We start from the raw sequence: 23,920 nt of genomic DNA on the forward strand, positions 1-23,920 counted from the left end.
CGATGGCGTGGGCTCACAACGATGGCCACTGCTACATGCAGGCATAGGAAGTGGTTGTAGACATCATCACGTAATACACCCTGGAGCACAAGTGGACCTGCGTACGAGAGGAGAAACCTAAATTCTGTGGCCTTCCACCGTTTGATTTCTCTTAGGCCTCTGCACTTCCTTGGAAAATCAGACGGGACATGGCTTCGTATGGATTCCAGCATGGAAGAGATGGATCTAACGCTTGTGTGGTCCAACCTCGTGGCCAAGTTACCACATAACCAAAATTCGAGTAACTTCTTTGTAACCCCTAAACACACCAAGTGCATGTAGTCCAGCGGAAATCCCGACACCATAGGCACACCACCCAGGCAGCACACCGATGTTGGGCTGACAGCGGCCCAGTGTTCGTTTGCCGACACCCATCATGTCGGCCCAACATCTGTTTTGAAACATCCTCCGAGGTCGGGCCGACATCACAGCTGTACACAGGGCCGATATCACAATGAGGCTGTGGGCCGATGTCAGTTCTGGATGAGCGACCGATGGCGGGCCGATACCTCTGTGATCCTGGCTCTCGGAGGATCCGCTGCCTTTTGCCACAGTTTGGGGCGACACGCGAATAACCAGTGGATAATCATATATGTGGACTCTGCACTACGTATAATTTGTGAGGTGTACCAGAAGTGTGTGAGCTACCTGTGCTCAAATTGTTTATAGTGTCGGTGAGCCAAATATCTATGCAAGAAGGGGAGTCAACCCAGACCATTTGTGTTCAAAAAGTACTTGTGTATTCCAACAGTTCGATTTCGTAGCCCTCTCCTTCCTACCGCCTTCACGGTCTACCGCACACGTTCAATAACGGCCAATTCTTGCTGCAATTTCTTTGTCAGTGGCGTCCATCTTCAGGGTATTCATCCTTTTGTGAACGGCACCTGTGAAAACATAAGTTCCTTTGTAGGTATTGCCTAACCTACCGCTATACCTGATGGCATGCAACAATGATTTGCAAAGCAGTACTATGCACGTCAGTGAACCGCAATAATCATACACGAAATAGAATCATATGAATGAAAGGAAATTAAGAAAACGGCAATGTGTATCCGCAGTTGGCACAATAATCATTTTAACCTAAACTTTTGTCGGGATATATACGTATCGTGATCTCAGTACAGGTAGACAAACATGAGGAAAATAGTTCCTGTTGCTGGCATGGGTGCGTGGTGTAGGTAAGCAAACAAGTTCTGCAGTGCATGACTTACCCATGATACACGAAAACAGGTGTGTGCCCTTCAGTGCTCTTTTGTTGTTACGGCCTTCGCCGGTCGTCTGCTGCTGCAGCCCCTTCCTCGTACATGCCTCCATGATGATGCGTACCACCACTCTAAGGTTGCTGTCACCGAGGACAGCAAGTCGTTTGGTCTGAAAGAAGTAAAGTACACCAGGACCAAATTAGTATACTCCAAAGAAGACGCAAACGAATAAGTCACAGAGGATTTTTGCAAATTTCCACGGGAAGACATTGCAAGGGAGTACACCATCAGGATGAACTTACAAGGGACTTTCTGGTTGCGGGATCCTGTAGCTTCACTTCCAATGCGTCGAACTCCATGGTGCTCGAGAGTGGTTCCAAAAGGAGTTCCTCTAGCACGTTGCTACATCCAGCTACTGATGCCCCAGCCGTGTCCGAATTGCCAGCCTCAAGAGCAGCCGCCCTAAGGCACAGGTCATTCAGGGAAGACTTGACCTCCAGGAGCAGCCTGATAGTCCTCTCATGGTATGCTGCAAAGCAGGACGAACAAATACTATTTAGTGTGGATTTGTGGCATAAAACATGTCTAACACACTGCAACTCCATTACTCACTGTGAAATGCCATCATTCTCAGCAGTGTACATGGAGCATTGCCTTAACCTATGAGTCTGTGGTAAACTAGCATGCTGACAGACTTAGCCCTGCACAAAATGCAATACTGTAGCAGTGATTCCAACCACAGCTATGCACATTTTGCTGAGGAATTAACAGCAGCATCTCACCGGTCAGAGTTGTTGGTGCACTTTCTGTGCCGGCTTCACACGTGCTAGCACTTCCACTGTCCCCAGAACCTATCGGAGGGAAATTTTATATCACCCATGACTGGAACACACACACACACAAATCTGAAATATCAAACACTCACTCCTCTGCACGCTGTCCAAGCCACTACATGGCCGTGATGAGGGTATTGATGACGGAACAAGATCAAAAGTACAATCCTCCACTGCTCCTATTACTCTTCTGCGCGCTGTTCAAGCTGCTACTGCCTCCACAGGGCTGTGGTGAGGGTACTGGTGACGTTACTGGTAGCGTTCTTTTTGGCTTTCTGGTAAGAGTCTGTATGAAATAAATAGCATAAGTGAAACACAAGAAGTGCTCTTGCTTAACCATCGTATCAAGCATTGCACTTACTGAACGACGCCATGCATTCGCATTTGAACAGCTGCCAGCCATCTTCCGGGTCAGCGCGCTGTTTAATTAACTCCATGATCTTCGAACTTGACGTTTCGTTTGGCCAAAGGCACAGCGTCCCGCCGATGATCCACTTCGTGGGAACCAACTCTACGGAGTTAGCGGCAAGAAACTTGACAACCGTGTAGTTCTTGCTGAAATGCACAGTAAGGGTGACACCGTTAGAGTTTACTACCTACTGATACGGATAATATTACATGCCACAACAAAAGTACTTACGTAGGTTTCCACCGGCCACTGCTGTTGCTTTTTCCCGCAGGTGCCATGATGGTCACACACGTTTACAGATTAAAGCCGTTCCAAGGCAAATTTACGACGCAGAGACTATATGAAGGGTTGCACTCACACAGCTGATATTACACAAGTACCAGTTAGCCAGCAGGGCTAGAAAGGGGCGAAGTTACACGCCCGCGCAACACGAGGCGAACAAACAAATGGCAGCCCACAAAGACAACAGACAACAGCAGGAAGCGGAAAGTGTACTCATCATTCATTTTATTCCGACATGCGTCGGGTCACGAAGTCGAGCTTGAAAACTTTTAAAAACTCCGTTAAGTTTAAACAGCAAATTTATGGGAGTCGTTTTGAATTTTTGTTTTCAAGCAGTGCTCAACGCGAACGTAGCAACAGTTTGCTGCCTCCGCCATGTTTTAATACTTGTGCGCTATGCAGTTTTCTGAATTCTGTGGTCCTCCGAGTATTCGTTCGTATTTTTATCATGTTCGTTCTGGCACCCGCGTTGCAGTATACGCTACGGTGATTTGCGTAGCACGTCCGTTCCGGTTTGCACGTCGTGAATCTTTGAAACTATGTGGTGACATGCGAGTGTTTTTCTTTCTTTGTACGAGTTGACACGGGTCTGCTCTAGACATGTCGAGATCTACCCGTTATCGTGCCTTGCGAAAGGAGTTCATCGACATTATGAATGATATTTTCAACAGTGATGTTCAGCAGCTATCTGCCCCGCTCTCCTATCCTCAACAGAGCCATGAAGTCGATGCAGCGTCCGATATTTCCTGGGAGGACCTATGCGATGATGCGGGGCTGGATGACGAGCATCCAGAAGAACAAAACAACTCCGAAGGCAGTTTGGTCAGCAGATTAGCGGGCATTTCCCTCAAGCACAACCTCACACATGCGTGTATTAATGACATTGCTGCAATGCTAAGACACTACGGCCATGAAGTTCCAAAGGACGCAAGAACAATCTTGGGAACCCAAAGGAAGGCTGCTCTAGAACATGATGGAACCTTCGTCCATTTTGGAGTGAAAACCGGTATTTTGCAGGCACTACAAGTTTGCACACCACCTGGAGACATCAAATTGCAAGTCAACATTGACGGACTACCATTGTATAAGAGCTCTTCAACTAGCGTCTGGCATATCCTTGACATGATGACGAACCACAGTGATCGGCAGCCTTTCCTCATTAGTATTTATTGTGGGTCAGGGAAGCCACCATTAGGATCTTTCTTAAAGCCGTTCCTTGAGGAAATGCAGGACCTGATGACAAATGGCATGTGCCTCAAAGGAAGGCACTTAAATGTGAAACTTGAAGCCATAATATGTGATGCTGTGGCACGTAGTTTTTTAAAGTGTATCAAAGGTCACAGCTGTTATCATGGCTGTGAGCGCTGTGTACAAAAGGGCACCCATCAAGACAACAGGATGCTTTTTCTGGATTTTGACGCTGTTCTTCGCACAGATAAAGACTTCCGTCAAAGAAGTTCCACAGGTCACCGCTCAGGAGAATCACCGTTTCTGTGCCTGGATGTAGACCTGATATTTGGATTCCCCTTGGAGTACATGCATCTCGTCTGCCTAGGAGTGATGCGAAGGCTGCTTCATATTTAGATAGGTGGAAAGTACGGGAGGGGAAAGATGACAGCAGAGCAAGTATATATGCTAAGTGACAGATTAAATTCATATCGAAAAGACTTCCCGTCTGTGTTCCAAAGGAAGCCCAGAGGAGTCGATGAAGTGGAAAGGTGGAAAGCTACAGAGTTCCGTACCTTTTTGCTTTATGCTGAACCTGTGGCACTGAAGCATCTGTTGCCAGACAGACTTTACCACCACTTTCTTGTGCTTCACGTTGCTGCGCGGATACTTGCATCACCAAGTAGTTATCAGACAGGGAATGAATATGCAAAAAAACTTTTGGTGTAATTTGTTCAAGAAGTAGGCGAACTTTACGGCACAACACAGGTTATCTACAATGTTCACTCGCTGATACACCTTGCAGGAGACTGTCTGCGACATGGCCCACTTGACTCATTTAGCGCCTTCCCCTTTGAATCCCACCTGGGGAAGCTCAAGCAAATAAGCAGGAGGGTCTCAGAACAGCGACATGTTTCATCCACCATTGGGGAAAGGCCTGTTGATCACAGTGTCAGGCCTGGAATGTGCTACATTCTCAGAAATGGAACGATCGCACGAGTGAATGATGTGCGCGCTGCATGTATTCATGTGTCAGTGTTTGCAAACACAACTGTTTTTTTTTTTTGTCAACCCACTTAAATCGTCGTCGTTAGGAATTTTTAGGGTGGACAGCAATAGACATGAATAAAGTATGTCACTAGATATACGCATCAGAGATAGGCAGTGCATCGTTCTACCGTACAAAAGTAGCTATGTCATGTTTCCGCTTCTACACTGCACTTAGATAAAACAAGAACGACCTTGTCCCACATCCTTTCAATTTTCCAACCAGTAGGTAAGACAAAATAAGTATGTAAATGAAATCAGTTGCAGCTTAGTGGCAAAGCATTAAAAGTTAAGCGTTGTTTGCAGCATCTTTATGTGTAACCTGTCTTAAACAGCCTGCCCAACTCTCAAAATATGCGACAATACATATATTACTCTCTTTGGAACCCTGAGTGACTTTGTCATGCTTGTCAATGCTACTCCTTACGTCTCTGCAAATTCACCAGGGATTTTTGCCAAGCTGCGAAAGACGCAGGACACTAATTTGTGAATGTCCTCCTACGTTTACGTGGTGTACCATGCAAAATTAAGGAAGCATGTTTTTCATTTTCAGTCACTGTTATGTGCTATTAATTGCATATTTAATTGCCACTTCTAGGAAGCGCACCAGACATTTGTGAAAATATATTTCGTTGCAACTTTTGCCCGCGAACAGATAAATTACTCTCTTGGGAACCCCAAGTGACGTCGTCATGCTTGTCAATGCTACTCCTTACGTCTCTGCAAATTCACCAGGGATTTTTGCCAAGGTGTGAAAGACGCAGGACACTAATTTGTGAATGTCCTCCTACGTTTACATGATGTACCTTGCAAAATTAAGGAAGCATGTTTTTCATTTTCAGTCACTGTAATGTGCTATTTATTGCATATATTTAATTGCCACTTCTATGAAGCGGACAAGACATTTCTGAAAACATATTTCGTTGCTAGTTTTTCCCGCAAACAGATAACGAACCGACACGACAGAACAAGACCAATATTGCCAACTTCAGCGGGATATTCGTTGCAAGTTGGCATTGTCGGATGAATGTTGCTGGCTTCGATCAATATCGAGCCGCCATTGCCAACTTCAGCGTGATATCTGTTGAAGGTTGGTATTGTCGGCTACATGTCGCTGGTTTCAATCAACATCGAGCCGACATTGCCAACTTCCAGTAGATATCCCGCTGAAGCTGGCAATGTTGGCTCGATGTTGATCGAAATCAGAGACATGTAGCCGACATTGCCAACTCCAGCATGATATCTCTTGCAAGTTGACATTGTCGGCTAGATGTCGCTGATTTCGATCAACATCGAGCCGCCATTGCCAACTTCAGCGGGATATCTGCTGCAAGTTGCCATTGTCGGCGCCATGTCGTTTTTTTGTCAACATTGAGCCGACATTGCCGGCTTCTATCGTATATCGGCCACAAGTTGGCAGTGTCAGAGATATATGGGGCCGACATGCCCACCCAAGCAAGGAATGGCCGATGGCCGACGGTTGGCAAAAGGTCGGATGACAGTTGGTCAACGACTCTTTCGGCTATCCAACGTTGGCGCAGCGTTCCATAGTGATAGGCAGAGCGAGGATTTGAAAGCCGTCGGCCAGGGAACAGATCCGTATCAAGAAACGAGCTCGTTGGCCAAGCACTTGCCAAAGCTTTGATTAATCTCGCCTGGGCGAGAGGGAAACGTAGAATGGTCTAGCGCTGTATAAGTCGATGGACCAAGGGAATTTCTCAAAACTAAAACAGTAAGAAACAGAAGCATTACCTTCATGGCGAGTTAATACGACAAGCAATTCATCATTTCAGTGTCGTTTGTGTACGCGCCAAATTAAACTTAGACACGCCTCACCCTTCATTTTGACACTCACGCGAACAGGTCTCTCGAATTTGCGGCAGCTCGCGAGACAAGTTATGCATAGTATCTGTTTTTCCCCAGGAAACGTTGTGGGAAATACGAGCAACAAACAAATAATGGTATATCGTTACCTTACGCCGCGAGACAATTGAGTCTGAAAATGAGCGACGCCGCAGGAATGCTTTGGTCTGTATCTTGGCACAAGCTTGGCACAACGTAGGCTGGCCAATGCTTGACAAATCGTTGGCCAAGGTACAGATCCGTATCAAGAAACAAGCTTGTTGGCCGATGATGTACCAAGCAAGGCCAGGTAGGCCAGCCTAGCTATAGCCTAGCTTTGCCCAACCTTTCGTTTGTTGCTTGGGCAACTTCCTACAGACATCGGCCCGATGTCGTGTGCTGCCTGGGCAACTGTAGCAAGAGGAGAAACCACGGCATGGTGTTCCTCTTGGACTTGCAGCAAAAACGATTCATCTGTTCTTAGAGGGTTTTCGAAGTCTGGGAATGTCATTCTGCCTCTGTGTGTGCCTTCAGTGACACACTTTTCACAACCGAAAGCACCATTATGACCTTTATCGCTTTTACAAATGCTCGGGCAGAGGCATCAGATATTACGGTCTTAAGAGTCACTTTGTACATAGTACCATCAAATTCCATGCCATTCTTCATCAGGTCTTTCCACTCCTGAACTCCTGAAGGCTCCAAGGAAGTCACCAAGGGGAGGTTTGCCTGAGCCACAAAATACACCAATGGGAAAAACTGTCTTGCATTCCCGGCACGTGGACCTGTGTAGAAGGCCGAGAATGCACCAGAAATTTGTGCTGCTGCTTTTAAGAAGGGCCAAGCTATCAACATTTATAGAGATTGCTATTGTGCCTTGCCGGAGCAGTATACATGACTCCAGTTGATTTCTAAGCTGGGGTGCTACACCAAAGTGAACACAGTCGCCATTCGACATGCTGACAGATGGTGTACATGATGGAGTGCCTAGGAGTGTCCGGTACGTTCTCGGCAGTTCCGGAATTCTTGTCTGAAGTATCCCAAGAAGTTATTCTACTGCACCCCTAGGGATGTTGTTGTTCAAAACCCAACTTCTGATGTCAGATACAATGTCAACCTCAGCTGGGTAGTTATCCTCCATCTCTGTGCTACTATATAAGGAGCTGAAACCCGGAACTGCTTCCCAATTACCTGTAAACACAGCACTCTCAGCTACGGGACTTGTAGAGGCAACACTTCGCGCAATGTCACAAGGCTCAGTTGATGACAGGTTGACAGGATGACAGTTGATGCTGCTTGCATTGCTTCGTGAGGAGTACCACATGTAACACTGCCACTAGAAGTCCCCGTCGTTAAAAGGTTACCCATCGTAGAGGACTGGGATTGCGGGAGGTGGGTCACATCATGAGATGTTGACGACACAGAAGAATCCAGCACACTGACATGTGATTCGACAAAGTCCAAGCACTGCTTAGTCTCCTTTGCAGTGCGCTGTCGCAGCTTGCGCCTTAACCGTTTTCTTTCTTTTCCCCTTCCTGTCATTGCAAATTTCTTATGTCTTAAGTAGACAAAGACTGCAGTTGTTACCCTTTCGCAAAACTACTCGCTACCAGTGACTGCGGCTGTGACACGATGGTCAAAGTATCTGAAACGCAAAACAAAAGGTGTTCACGTATTTGCAGAATGTGACAAGCAACAACTGTATATCTATGGTATACAGTAGCATCAAGTAACGGATATGTGCATGCCTCACTTCACGGAGCAATTCGAAATCAAGTCACTGCGCGAACACGTGAAGCAGCTGTCATTCGTGTTGAGCTCTCCCTGGACAACACTATACGTTACTGTGTACATCAACCTGAGAGTTCCGTCACGTAACTGTATTCTTTGCTTTTTTATTGTAATAAACTGCTTGTGGCGGACGCATTTAGGCGGGCAAGTGTGCGGGAACGCGGCTTCGAAACGCAACACAGTAAGGTTAATACGTGCGTATAAAACAATTTAAACAATTTGCAAGTCAGAATTATGAGGTAAATGTCAAGACTATATGTAACGAGACAAGTTTTAAGCAGGGTATTTGCAAATAACAGCCTCAGACAACGCAAACCAGACGAGACGCGTATTGACATGGTTTCGTTCTTTCGCAATTCAATGCAACTCACACGAATTATCCGCTGAGAAACAACTACAAACACATACGCATACCTGCTCGAACGCTGAAGACTCCAATACCAGTTGAAACTGCAACGTGAAGCGCGCGTCGGCCGGTGAGTCGAGTGAAGCACAGAGATGAGGTTGTGCGCATCCGAGTCAAAGCTACGGCAAGCACCAAATGACTGCGAGTAGCTCCGGTCGGAATGACAACTTGCACTGGTGGATCAAGGTATATTTAAACGGTACAAATTCCTCAAACGAAAAATAAAAAATAGAGCCGTAATATTACGTAGCGTTTCCTTTCTTTTTTTTTTTCATTTCTTTTGGCAACTGCGATTCATGCCGTGTGAGCTAACTGCGTAGCTGCGGGCACAGATATGGCGACCGTGTATGTGTGCGTCTGCAAACACGCTGTGTGTGCGATAGGGTGGAACACATTTTCAAGATAGGGCACGCTCAGATCTAACCCTGGGAGCGAGGCTTAGACGGAAGTGAGCACAGTCTCGAACAACTGCGCCCCCCCCCCCCCCGCGTGTAATATGTACTAACCTAACCTGACCTAACCTCACTAAGAAATTTGCAAATAACAGCGCAATGCATTACTAGCGTACGTGCGACTTCCGGTTGCCCTCGTTCCCAGGGTCAAGATGGCGGCTTGCCCTATCTTGAATATGTGTGATTGTCTGTGCTATATGGAGTGAGTTTATTTAATGTTTCGCTGGCTGGATACTGTGTCGTGATATCGCGTGCCAGTGATCGTTTCCAGGTAAGTTTTGCTGTAGAAGTATATGGATGGAACAGCTGCGCAATAATATATACGGTACGACGCGGATGTCGAAGTCTCGTCCTGTTAACATGTGCTGTCAAACCCAAACTCAGGGTCATGTCTAAAATAACTAGTGCAACATGTGACCGACGGAGGTGAAATATGTCACGTTGATTGGTGTGAGGAAGCGAAACGATAGCAGGAAAGATGAAAATAAAGGTTCACGAGTACTTGTGAGAAGGTTTCTAGTTTGTGGTGAGAAAATGTGTCCACAGCGACGTAGCTGTGATCGATACACTATTGAGGTAAGAGCTACAAAAACAAACGCTTGGTTGTCATTGCTCAGGTGGAGGGTGCCGCAGTTAACCGTAATAGAAAAGTTTCATTTCCACATCCATGACTGGTATACGGAACAATGTGTCGAACAACTCGCTGGTCAACATGCTTGTGCCAAGCACGTTGGCCAACCAGGTACCAAGCTCGCCATGCCTAGCACGGCGCAACATTGTACCACCATTGGCTTGCCGGTGATTGGCTGGCTACGCACCAACCAATCTCATGCCAATCATTGACCATTGCTCGCTTGAGACCAGTGGCACACACTTTCCAGCACGCTAACGCATGAACAGAAGTTCTGTGTATGACAGTTCTCGAATGCGGAATTCCAGCGCACTCATGTTCAAGAGGCATTCTCGACATTCTCGGCATAAAAAGTGGTCACAAATGCCCACTGCGATTTTTGTTTTCGCCAGATTAGCGACCGGAAGCGCGCGTATTACATGCGTCCTCGACAGATGGCGCGAGGTCATGCAATTGTTGACAGACTGCACGGTTTCCTACTAGGTCCCTGGATATGCAATTATGGGAAATTCGATTACAGAAAAACTACAGCGATTTCAGCGGAATTCTTTGATATTTGAACTTTTCGGTCCCTTTAAAAGTGTTCTATGGTGCATACAAATGCACGTTTCACACGCTATGGCACATTTCGAATGGTAATCTGGAATGGGATGGCATGCTGAACGAAGGATGAAGTAGGGGTAGGAACGAAGGGTCGGACGACAGGTAGCTACCACGGGCACGTTGTGCTGTCGCATCCCGTGCCCTCTCCGTCTAGTGACACGGTGTGTGAACAGCATCTCACCGCGCTCCGGAGTACAGCTCAGGCAAAAATCTAGCTGGAATCTCAAGTGAATGCACTTGAAAAACAAGTGGAACCACTTGGGATACAGAATGGAACCGTTTTGTTTAGCAAGTGCATACACTTGGGATCCAAATCAAATTTCTGCCTGGGAGGGCACGAGAAAAATAGAAGGAATCTGCCCTAAATAGAAAGTACACAAAACCGAAGTGTGCGCGTGATAGCTGTCGTAAACGCACGTGCTCGGAGTCAACACAAACCGCTGCAAATGCACAATGTGTCTGCAACTCGGAATGCCGTAGTTGTCACCGACCTCGCCAGATGGCGCTTAAAAACATCATTGTCATCATTTTCGTCCAATCGCACTGAGACTTCCGCTCGTTACGACTTCAATCCGTTGCCAGTTTGATAGTTATGCATAATTTCCACTGGTCAGTGATAATTTCATCGTCTTGCGTACTGCCGCTGCACTAACTGAGACATGGAAATCTTCCTGATTGGTCAGTGCTGCAAGGCGGAGCCGTGTGATTGACAGGTTGCAGCTAGAGTTGAAGGAGAAATTGCTCGTGAAGCGATCGGCTGTGCAGCTCCTGCAACCCGAGTTGCGCAACCAGAGCTTCGCCGTTCACTCGGTGCAACTTGGTGGCAACTGGTTGCGCGCAACTAAAGTTGCATCGTGTGAATCAACCCTGAGGTTCTGGTGCGCGCTCCGCGCCCCCAGCCCCCAGTGCCATCTTTTGCGCGAGGACGCAGAATTTGCGAAGCATGCGGTTAGTGATACTGTCGCTTGTCCGGCGGCGTCATTAAATCTCGTTAATTAAACGCTAGAAAGATGATGATGATGAAACGCTTTCGGCGGTCATCGCGCTGCCTTCGTCTGCACAGCAGAACCGTGAGACGCGAGTATTGATTTTTTGATTGATTTTGATTTTTGATTTATTGATTGCCCATTGATTCCGCTGAAGAAGAAGCGCTATCTAGTTGACAAGAGTGACCTTTATTGCCAAGACCACCATCTTTTGCGTTCATTAGTTTGCCTTCATCCATAGAGGCTGTCGTCCGACTGGCGAGAAACGCTGTTTTCCTTATACACTCTTAGAAATAAACTTCACCGACCGCACAGCACGCTCCTAGTCAATCATCATCTCGAATGATATCGATATGCGTGTTATGGTTATCGTTACGTATGTGAAGTACGTATGTGAAGTTCGTTTTTAACAGTGTAGCTTTCCATGCAACGGCGCAGAACAGATGACAGCGCCGCCGCGCCATCTGTCGCGTAAAGTCAGCAACTACCTTTCTTCTCGCCCCCAACGTGAGATTCTCTGGTCGCGCGCCGGCGCTTGCTTCTATGGGCAGTTTCACCTCCTAGACTTCTTACTCCGTGGTTCCAGTGACCGGGTATCCGTACGAGCGACTTTATCTGACGAGATGTCGGCAAAGGAGAGCAAGGAGGAAAGCACGCGCCAACGAGATATCGCGGTAGAAATGACAAACGCATCCGAACGACGTCTGAAGTGACGGTGAAGCAGTTATTCAAAAACGCGACGGAGGACGGCGCTGAACGCAGCATAGCTAGCAGACGCAGCGACGCAGTTTCTTGTCGGAGAAATTCTGTGGAGCGCCCACAGAATCTCTCGGCAGTAGACGAGTACACGAAAAGACGTGACATTGCTCACGTGAACCCAAGACACAATGATTCCGCTCCTGTCGCACTCGCGCATCCGCGGAGATCTCGCCCGAAAAAGTCACTAGTGAGTTTTAGTTCCCACTACGATAACACGCCGATCGATACGATCTCCGAAAAACACATACGACTCACGAGTCGGTGGGAATGATTCGTATAGCGCTTGTCCGCAGTTTTAGTTTGCAGACGAAGAGTCACCGAGAACTACCCCATCGATACGGAAAATCAAGCGGGACGCCATCTGTCCGCACAAATCTTAACTTCGTTTACTCGTATAAGTTAGGTTCCAGTTACATTATGCGCATGAAACGCGTGTTCCAAGCATTTGTATCAATGGTTGTGGAAGACGTAATGTTCCTAAATGTTTCGCTGTGCATTTGTGCGGCGGCAACAGTTTTCGGTCAAAACATTGTCTGCGAAACAATGCACATCTTCACGTAGGCTTAGGCATCCAGACGGAGGAAGTCACACAAGGTGTGAAGTACGCACACTACGCCTCGTCCACAGTCCGCTGTCCTCCTTCAGAAGAACCGCTACTGTACCCGTGGTTGTCGCCGAGCCATGAATTCGGGAAGTTGCTGACCAAAATCGTTCGCAGTGCACGCCGCGAGCGAACGATCTTGTTTCTGTTGTTGTCAGCCATCTTGTATGTAAGTGAACGCTCTGCGCATGCTCCAGCTGGGTGGGAGCACGAAAGCTCGCACGAAAGAAGTCCGATAAATTCGGAATGAGTGGGATTCCGATATTTTTCGTAGGTGATAGAGATCTCCGACTCAGTTTACGCATGCGCGCTTTGCGGAAAGCTGAGTCGGAAAGTTATCGGAGGAGCAGAAGTGGCCAACTAAACCCTACTGTCACTCGTGTGGATGCCCGGTGAAGGGTATTTGACGAATTTTTCGAGGACGATCTACCGAACGCACTTTTGTTCTGAAAACGGCTACGATATCAGGTCACCGAAAGGAACAGATGTTCTCATTGGGACAACTTCGTAGCTTTTATAATTAAAAAGTTAATTAACGACTTTCAGGTAATTAATCGTTTGACGGTTGAGCAACATATGGCCAAGAACGTCCGCCGGCCGAGAGATGTTAGAAGTGAAAACAGCATGTCTCTAGGCCTTATGGTTTTTTGATGAAAAATATGTCTCGAAAAAAAAAAAACTGTTCATTTCGGGTGCTACAGGAACACGAGGAAGTATTATATATTACTTTCACTAGCAAACTGCCATTTCAGCACTTCGTAAAATTTGTAAAACTGACCACAAACGCTGCTGCTCTATCTGCATGCATCTAACTCAGCACACCTGTGGTTGGATTTATATCCTACATTTTTGCATGACGGGCAACAATAAACATTTCATGAAACAATCACCCAGGGTAAGAGAATTGTTTTCACTAGTCACTTCACAGCCGATGTCAGCCTTATTCCTCAAGTAAGCTGTAAGTACCTCAGTAAAGGACGACGTGTCCCTGGCAGCTATATCCGTTGCGTGCCCTACAAATGCAGCATCTCGCACTTAGAATATTTTTAGAAGTCGAAATGCATAGTAGAAGGTCTAGCACATGGCGTTACAGCCGCAGTGCTCCAGGGAAAGGACCATTTCCATGTACGCGTTGCCCCTGCAGCGAAATGACCTAACATCTAAGTACTAAGTCAGCTAAATAACACCATGTGCTGGAATTGTTTGAGGTTATGAAAGAATATCATTTGTTTAGAATGGCATAGCCTACTCCTGTGGAAGCAAACAACGCGTGTTGCACCAAATGAAAAAAAAAAAAAAAAACTCCAAAATGTAAGGCATGTTCATAGTATGCTGTTTTCATGCCAACGATCATAACCACGCTCGTACACTTTTCCGCAACACATTGCGTTGAGTCGCGACTCTTGCGTTACAAATAGAGTGACTCTGTCTAACCCCACAAGGAGCCTCTGCTTAACGCTCCAGAATTCTCGCGCGCTTGGCGAGGATCCACGCTTCTCATCTTACCTAATTCTGCTTGAGAGTTTTCATAGACATTGCAGGCACGTGATAATTAAAAGCGTAGAATTGAATAAATTGACCTAGTGAAAGGCTGAGTCGCTGCGTTTTTGCACCACCGCTAACGCAGGTGATCAGCGATAGTTAGTTTCCCGACGTGGATCGAACACTCGTACATGCAGCGCAGCCCAAAATGCACGGACGAAGACAATACATAACAACTGCTTACTCTCAGCTAAACACATTTAATGGGTATTTAACAACTTTAGTGGTGATGGCATGCTGGAGGACACTCGTACTGCGGATAACACAACAATAGAGTTCAAAGCTGCCGAAGGCAAACTTACAGCAGCATAAATGTGATCAACAGTAGCAAGAGAAGTGCATTCTCATGAAATAATTTTCTTCTTATAGCATACAGGGTGTCCGAGAAAACGTGTCATTGAATTATAATAAAAAAACTACGCCACCTAGAATCATGCGGTCTACAGCATTTGTTCTTACTAGGGTTTTGCCACCTCCTAATGTGAATGTCATGTACTCCAAGTTTAATTATGTAAATATTTGCGAACTGAACTCGGAACTTTGCAAAGTAAAGGTCACTTTTTTACCCCACCAATATGAAGAGCGTGCCGAATTCACTCAAATCCGTGATAATTCACAGTGATATTCACGAGCTATCCCATCGGAAAAAATAGCCGAATATCATTTTTTTCGGAGCACCGGACCATAGCGCGCGATGACTTTTTGAGCGCAATCGCTCTCAGTGCGACGAAAGGAGGTTCCGAAGCCAGCCCACAGAGTGATAGTAGAAAAAGTAGCTGTTCGTAAAAGTGGGAGAGGGAAAGCATTATCCCAGCGAAAGTCGAACGTGATAAGCCGTGCCTGTTTTGTCTCTTTTTGCGATGTCGGGGAGGGCTGGGTTTCCAACCTCCTTTCGTCGGACTGACAAAGATTGCGCTGAAAAATTCATCGTGCGCTATTCTGTGCGACCTCCGTAGAGCATGATGTTCGGCTATTTTTTCCGATGGGATAGCTCCTGAATATCCCTGTCAATTATCACTAATTTGACTAAATTAGACACGCTCTTCGCATTGGTGGGGTAAAAAAGTGACCTTTACTAAACAAATTTCCGACTTAAGCTCGCAAAAATTTACATAATTAAACTTACGTTACACGACATTCACATGAGGAGGTGGCAAAAACCCAGTAAGAACAAATGCCATTGACCGCATGACTCTAGGTGGTGTAGTTTTTTTATTATAATTCAATGACACGTTTTCTGGGACACCCTGTATGTGCATGCCTGTTAACTGAAACAATGATTACAGTTCCCCGACAAGCTTTAATTACTGAGAGTTGTGGGACCCTTTTCCCACGTCTCGGATCCATGCTCGCTCGCCTGGCTAGCCCGGCGAAAAGGAATGGAACGGATTACCGCGACAAGCAATGTATGTTTATTTTACCTGGATACCAACTGCCTTCCGCTCCAGTTCTCGAACGCTCACACACCCCATGTGGCCCAATGAAGGTACGTCCCACATGAGTCAATGCATCAATGAGGAAAATATTTATTGCATACCTTCGTTCGTAAAGCCCCAGGCGACTGCCAGACAACGCAGCTCTCCCTGACGAGCTCGATGCTCCGCTTTTGATCCCAATTTTCCATCGCCCCCCGCAATGCTATCAGCATATCACAGTAAGCAACGCCCCCTCGGGGCGCGCAACACAAGTTGTGGTTCCCACAGAGTGTATACAGCAGATGTGTATTAGATCAACAACATTAAATACAAGGTATTATATATACTACAAATACATTTCAAAATCTCATGTGACACACATTCCTTTACTTTTTGGAGGCGCTGTAGTAATCGATGTTTGTGGTGATGTTTGTGGGATGTTTGTGTCGTCGCCAAGCAGAAAGAACGGCTCGTCGGACAGGGCAACTTACGGACATTCTGGAATACCGCCGGATGTAAGCTAAATTAACACGAGAACTTAAGAAAGAGGACAGGAAGCGTTGGCGTATGTTTTGACACCATCGTTCACCGTTTGACCCTGCCCCGAAGATCTGGCGGACAATCCGATCTCTGAAGGAGGCGCCCCCTCAAAAGAATCCTCTCGCGGCCTTGGCTATCGTTAAGGGTGTAGACGAAAACACGCCGGCGACGGACTTCTGTCTGGTACTAACGACACCGGTGGCTGCCTCGACGACACCGCTACACCCCAGTTTTGTCTACAGTTTGACGGCTGAACTTCACCAAGACTGGCCCCGTCCACCGGAAGTTCTGGACCGCGATTTCACACTAATCGAGCTAACGGCAGCGTTGAAGCTTGTGAACGCCGGCTCGTCCCCGGGACCCGATAAAATCACCTATGCCGCACTGCGGAACCTTGACGCGCGGTCACTCCAAGCTCTCCTTCGTGTATAATATGTCTTGGCAACAAGGATCTTTACCACCTACCTGGAAGGAGGCAATGGTTGTTCCCATCTTGAAACCACGCAGGCCCCCAAATGTCCTATCCTCGTTTCGCCCTGTGAGCCTGACAAGGTGTATGGGAAAACTGAAGGAGAGAATGGTTTTGCATCGCCTCGTCTGGTGGCTCGAAAAACAACGTGCGTTCCCTCAAGAAAATGCTGGATTTCTTCGCCACCGAAGCTCCATGGATCCAGTTCTCGACCTAGTCTCTATAGTCCAACATGCTCGTGCCCATCGGTGGATCGTCCTATCGGTTTTCCTCGACATCAAGCGCGCATATGATACAGTCTCGCACATTTGTGTGCTGCACGCCTTGCGCTCGTTTGGGGTATCCGGTCGGCTCTTCATCTGGCTCCAAGACTTTCTTACGGACCGAACTGTCGCAGTCCGTACGTCCCAAGGGCAAAGCCCTCAGCATCCTGTTCATTCAAGGAGTCCCCCAAGGAAGTCTTCTCAGTCCGACACTCTTTAATGTGGTGATGGCCGGCCTACAATCAGTAATTCCTCGCAAAGTGTCGTTTTCCGTGTATGCAGATGACGTCGCCCTTTGGACCGTAGGACAATCACGCCCAGCCATACAGCGCCGCCTGCAGCTCGCTTTAAATAATGTAGATACGTACCTCACGCACCTTGGGATGGACCTTTCACCCGAAAAGTGTGTCGAGCTCCCTTTCACGCGCAAAGCTATGACCAATTTCCCTCTTTGGGTTGGTGCCAAGAAGCTTGTGCCGATACGCTTCCACTGCTTCCTTGGCGTGGTAATCGACTCGGACTTGCGCTGGGCTTGCCACATTAAACACCTTGAAACTAAATTGCAGCGATGGCTCCCCGCAATTCAACATCTTTCTGGCTCAGGATGGGCTGTGATCAGCGTTCCCTGCTCGCAGTTCACGCGGCTTTGGTGAGGGCGACTGTGCTCTGCAGCCTTCCTATTCTGCACAGGATATCAACAACAACATTATATACCCTTAGGTCCCTGTTTGCTCGAAGCCTTCGTCGCTGCCTCGGAGTTCCAAGAATGGCTGAAACACTGCAAGTCCTGGCTGAAGCGGGTGAACTCCCGGTTGAGGTTCTACGTGAACGTGAAACGGCTCGGCACTTCCTATGTTTGCGTGCTCACATTCCCCGTCACCCACTCCTCGGGAATATTCGATGCCGCATTGAAAGCGACTTCTATGGAGTAGCGCAGAGGACACGCCACACTCACACTGGCTTCATAGCTAAGGACATTATACCGCCGCAAGCTCCCTCGGGGGGATTACTGGCCATTGCATCGGTGCGTCGGCCTAACGTGGCAACGCCCACCGTCGGGCAAGCGCGTGCTGCCGACGCACGGTCTGAAGTGGTCAGTAAGGCCACCGTCGTCCGCTGGGTAGGCGAGCCTCGCCAGCGCGAGGAGCAATGACGCTACTCTCGATGGCAGACGCAAGACTGTCAAGCAAAAAGCCTAAATTTGACGACATTAACTTACGTTGTATTTACCTCTAAGAAATATAAATTTTGTTAACGCGTGGAAACAAACCTGCTTGCACATACCTCGCTAGATGAGCACGTAAGACACGAATCAGCCAATGCGAATGCAGTGCAGTGTCGTCTGCTGCCGTCATCGGCTCGAAGGGAATCCTTCGGTGCTCGGAGTTGTCTCTTTTTCTTTTCACGCGAAACATGTGTTGAGGATTAATTGCGTATTTTATTTTAGCATTACATTCGTAGAAGACGAGGACGGCGATCTGTGCACTATACGCCGCGTGGAAGATTGCTATACTGACGAGGATAAAGTTATTTGGTGGACTTACGGTGTGCTTGCTGAGCTTTTCGAGTGACCTCCCCTCCTTTTTAGTTGTACGACTAAATTAAGCAGTTATTCGTGTAAGAGCTCTGGGCGACACACATCCTGCTGAGGCTTCCAGAGAGTTGCCGGCACAGCAAGCTGCCAAGCTCAAAATGTGCGGAGCGGAGGCAGATGTCGACGGAGGAGGAGGCAGGTGCCACCATCAATATCGCACCAACTCCTTGAAGAACGAAGGAGAATGGTGGAACAACAACGGCGGATCGCAGGAAGCATTGACCGCCTGTACTAGGTATGCAAATCAGAGTTACAAACAATACGGACAATAAAATATGTGCTGGCTCATTCCCGTAGGAACTGGTTCCAATATCACAATATTTTGCGCACAAATTTCTGCAGATAAAGCATACAAATGAATAGCGCAAGTATTGCTAGTTTTTTTTTTATTGCAGTGTCCAAATATTTCATAAATAAAGGAATGTCATGTTTGTGCAAGACGAAGTTAACTTCACAATGGTGGGTTACAAACACACTAACTCAGCTTATGCGGGTGATAACATTCCCTACATGGGAAACACTCGATGTCATGTCCATGTTTCCATATACATCCTGTATGTGTATACACGAGGCTTTGGACAGTCGGAAGAAGGAAAGAAACTGCTCTTCCGAGAACCACGTGAAGACATCCTTGTGAACACGAAATATCCTCGTTGACTTCACTGGAGCGGCTCCTTGTTCCACTAGAAACGCGTACACAAGCGCCATTTTCAACGACGAACATCGCAGCGTTTTGCGTCGGCTGACCTCCTCGCCCAATGGCTACGAACGCCACACGCCCGGCGACGGTGGCAGGCCGCGAGTAAGGTGACTTCTTCCTTCTGACGACGAAGCGGGTCACGTGAAGCACGCGTTACTATGGAGACGACGCTGCGCTACGCACCGACAAGTGGCCAGTAATCCGCCCCTGGTCTCTGCCGGTATCGCCGACTTTCGTAAGCCTTCCAAACCTTCTTGAAACAAAAGATCAGGTTCCCCCTCAAGTCCTCCGAGCCCATTTTCCTGCTCTGGTAGACGAGAAGTTTTCTACGTTTACGGCAGCATATACTGATCGCGCATCCCGAAACAACAAGTCCGCCTCAGCATTCGTCATGCCATCCGAAGGCGTAGTGCACGGAAGACGCCTTTCACATCCAACCTCCTCAACAGCTGCGGAACACTATGCCATCCTTTTGTTTTTCTACAACACATCGCTGATTTTACCCCGCGGGAATGGGCAGTCTTCACAGACTCCAAATCTGCACTTCAAGCTATTGAAAATTCCGGCATACGAGGCCTATCCGCACCCCTCGTCACAGATGTGTTAATGGCTTACCACACTGTCTACGCAGCAGGCCGCAGGCTAGTTTTCCAGTGGCTTCCAGCCCATTGTGGTGTCGTGGGGAATGAGCAGGCCGACAGCGCCGCAGGAACTGCATTCTCGTATCGGAAACGGACCACGCAAGCAAGCAATGGCCGATGGCCGACGGTTGGCAAAAGGTCGGATGACAGTTGACCAACGACTCTTTCGGCCATCCAACGTTGGCGCAACGTTGCATAGTGATAGCAGCCGCCGGCTCTAAAGCGAAACGCACCGCCTCGAAAATATTGTCGCCACCGGCGTGCCAGCTCGGCTCATTGGCTGCACGTTATATGTATAAATATTTGGATGCTCATTGGTCTAAAAACTGGCGTCAGTTTCCTTCGCGCTGATTGGGCGAGAGTCATTTGACTGAGGAGCGAGCATCCGAACAGAGGAGGCACAGTAAGCCGGTTTCGCCGCCGCGCAAATAGTGTCGCCACTGGCATTTCCCGCCAAATTCCGGCTATTTACTTTCCATTGGCTCCGGTCTCCCACGTGACCCTTCTCGATCATGATTGGCTGAGGCTCATTTAACCGGTGGATTCGCCCGCGTTCGTTTCTCCGAGGCGCCGACCCGTCTGACCGTTGTGTAGCTCGCGTCTGCCTATGTGAGCAGGCGGTGATTTCGTTTCGTGGATTTCGAAGATCTTCGAGCCATGGATGAACGCCTGAATGAAAGGTAAGCAGACAAACGTATGATGCATGTCAGTGATCAGACGTTTAATACTGTCGCCTAACTGTGTGCACCTTGCCCCGTATTACATCACTTCCTGCCGGTTAACAGTCATGATCTGGTTGATGATTCTGCGTGGCGTTGCTTCTTGCGTTTTGTTCCGCTGTTTGAATGTGTCTGATGGTTAATACACTGGTGTGCATGAAAAGGAAAACAGCGTGCATCGCGTACGCAGGGCTCCTCCAATTTTGGCATTAGTCGACATTAGACGCGTAACGCTGGCATGTCTTATAGAGCGTATTCAGCCAATTAACGTTGCCTGTGCTCCGGTTTACCATATTATTAACAGGTTCCCTTGTTTTTTGTTTTTTCATTCAGACACCGACAGCTGTTCGTGACCCTGCGATCCGCGAGCATGTGGCCCCTGTCACCAGAAAATTCGACAGTTGTGCTGGGATGAAGCGGATGGCTTCTGCGACTCATCACGTGCTATAGATATGTATAATAATATCTACTTTCTCCAAACCGAATAGGTTCCCTTAAGGATTGTATAATATGATAGTCACGCTTTCTGTTGCTCGGCGCTATTTATTCTCTGTTTATTCTGCAGTATTCTGTAATAATCGTGTAGATTTACTTGCATTCAAATGTTGCTTCTTGTGTATATGTTTACCGTGTCAATAAATTTGTACATGTGAATTCCTTCGTCTTCTGGATTTTCATTTTCTGCTTCCCGGTAATATTAGCAGATGACCTGGCGAAGCGCTCGGAACAGGGGGGGGGGGGGAGGAGATGAGTGAGAGGGTATGGAGAGGGCACGCAGCGCACATGCGCAGTTCGATCAGCCAGCGCGCGCTCTTTGGCGCCGTTTTCGGGCTATTTTGTCGTGATTCGTTACGGATGATCACGTGGTCAAGCGGGGCGGTGGTTTTCGTGGCGAAACTGTGGAAGCTACAGCCAGGCCCCCACAGCTCCCCCTCTTCGCGGCTCTAAAAAAATGTTTGCACGTCATAAACACGTGGTATTACTCCGTCAGGCATCATAGTTGATACCCATTGGCCGAAGGACATTGCGCGCTCCGCTATTGGTTGGCAAAGTTTCAAAAGAGCATTCTTTCGCGGGCTGCCTGTCTGGCGGGCAGTTACGAGAAGAGAAGGGAGAGAAGTGACAGCGGCGTCTCGCGTCTCGACGATGTCAGTTGACACCACGGTATGATGGCATTGTTCAAAGGGAAGTCCCAGATTTGTTCGTCTGTCAAAGTGACTCAGCGCATGTTGTGATGTTTCTCAACACAAGTATCCTACGTACGAACAGTCTCTCGAGTTCAGAACTGGAATGCAGCTCACGCCTGAGGAACACTTGTGAGCGCCGTCGCATTTTCAAATGCAGTCACAACGGAGACAGGATTCGGTGTCCGTGCGGCAAGCATTGCCCGCTTCGATGAAACCCTCGCACTGCAGCCAACGAAAGGAGATGCTAACCGTGAAATCGCGTGCACTCCTGTGATCGTCGCTTACTTCTGGGAGTAGTGTGTGTGTGTGTGTTTTCGTGTTCGAACTTGGTCAACGAACGCAACGATTTGGACTCTGTAGGCACGGTGAATATTTGTGTCAGATTATTGAATCAGTACGATGTTTCAAATAAATGTGTATTTTGTCAAAAATTTGCCTAGTTGTTCTGGAATACGAATAACAAGCGTCGGGCATGAAAACCAGTAAAAGTAAAAGCCGATGGTAGCCAGTACCGGGCCGAAAGGCGAGCCAAACTGAGAGACTCCTGATTGGCCGAAAGGTAGGCATCATAGTTCATTTTCATTGGTTGCATGTCCAGTGTTGCCTGAATTATCTCAAACTATGGGCTCTATGGGGAGCTGTGGGAGCCTGCTACAGCTGCACTTCACTGCATCCGAACGCGCGAACCGCTCAACGGAAGCAGTCGAACGGAGGAGAAAGAAGAACGACAGAGGAGACATCGCGTCTGTCCGGCCACGCGTGTTCTCTCGGACTACAACCGTTGTGCACGCAGACGCTACGGGGTAGTTTGAGGGTTTTGAATGCTTTAGATTTAGGTTGTGGCGAACTGCTAATGTGAGAACGGAATGGCACATCCACCTCATCATCACAACAGCGAGAAGACGAACATGACATGGAATCCCTGCACCTCCAAAGGTCGCAGAAAATCGTTAGAGAGGAAGTCTACACTCTTTCCGACGTACTGCAGGTGAACTGTAAGACAAGTTTGATTACTTTTTTGTGACTGAAGAAAGTAATGCAGGTTTATCACGTTAAGTGTATTACGTACAACATTTGCGAGTCACTCGGTACGTTAGCGGCGTTTCATTGTGCAGTGCATTGCCGTAACTTGTACGTTTCTGATATGCCGTTAATCAAATTGTGTGTGGTTATGCTAGTTGCCCCTCATGCGCGTCGCAGCCGTTCATTCACTGTGAACATTCACTACGTTCACTACGTTCACTACATTCACTACGTTCACTACGAACATTCGTGACAAATGCCTTGGTGTTCAAATACAAAATCAAGATAGATTGCTTATCATAGCAGTGATTTTCGTGCAGTGTTGCGGATCATCAATATATATTTTTTTTTGTTTTAGTTCTCCCGCAGCCATCGGCAACAACGACGCACATATAGCTCAGCATTGACTTTTGAACGGCCCTTGGATGTCGAAGCACCTAAAGCTCCAGTGAAGCCTGTTACAATGCGTAAAATTATATGTACTGTAGCTTTTTCGAGGCAGTTCCCGAGGACAAATAAAGTTGATTTGTCATACATCATCGCTTTTTGATTATCTGCTTCGGGAGTCGAGACAGCATGATCGTTGCTCTACAGCGAGACAGCAAGCGCCAAAGACAAACGGACGAGTCTGGGGGGTAGGGGTAGGGGGGACGAGAGGAGAGACGAAAAACCCGAGGAGAGAAGGGGAAGGAGGGTGGGAAAGGATGTCGGCCTGCGCATGCGCACTGGGCCCCAGCTTTTTTCCCGCGCTGCAGCTCGGGGACGCTGTGAGTGGCT

The 23,920-nt window shown here is 47.7% G+C and overlaps 1 protein-coding gene and 1 pseudogene across 1 annotated transcript in view; both read left to right on the plus strand.

The window, feature by feature from the left end:
* Window positions 1-23,920, plus strand: part of LOC135389445 (uncharacterized) — a 475,452-nt gene that overhangs the window by 25,490 nt on the left and 426,042 nt on the right. The window lies entirely within an intron of this gene.
* Window positions 4,302-5,469, plus strand: LOC135387673 (uncharacterized; annotated as a pseudogene).

The sequence above is a fragment of the Ornithodoros turicata genome, chromosome 3 (genome assembly GCF_037126465.1).
Source record: "Ornithodoros turicata isolate Travis chromosome 3, ASM3712646v1, whole genome shotgun sequence".
NCBI lineage: Eukaryota > Metazoa > Arthropoda > Arachnida > Ixodida > Argasidae > Ornithodoros > Ornithodoros turicata.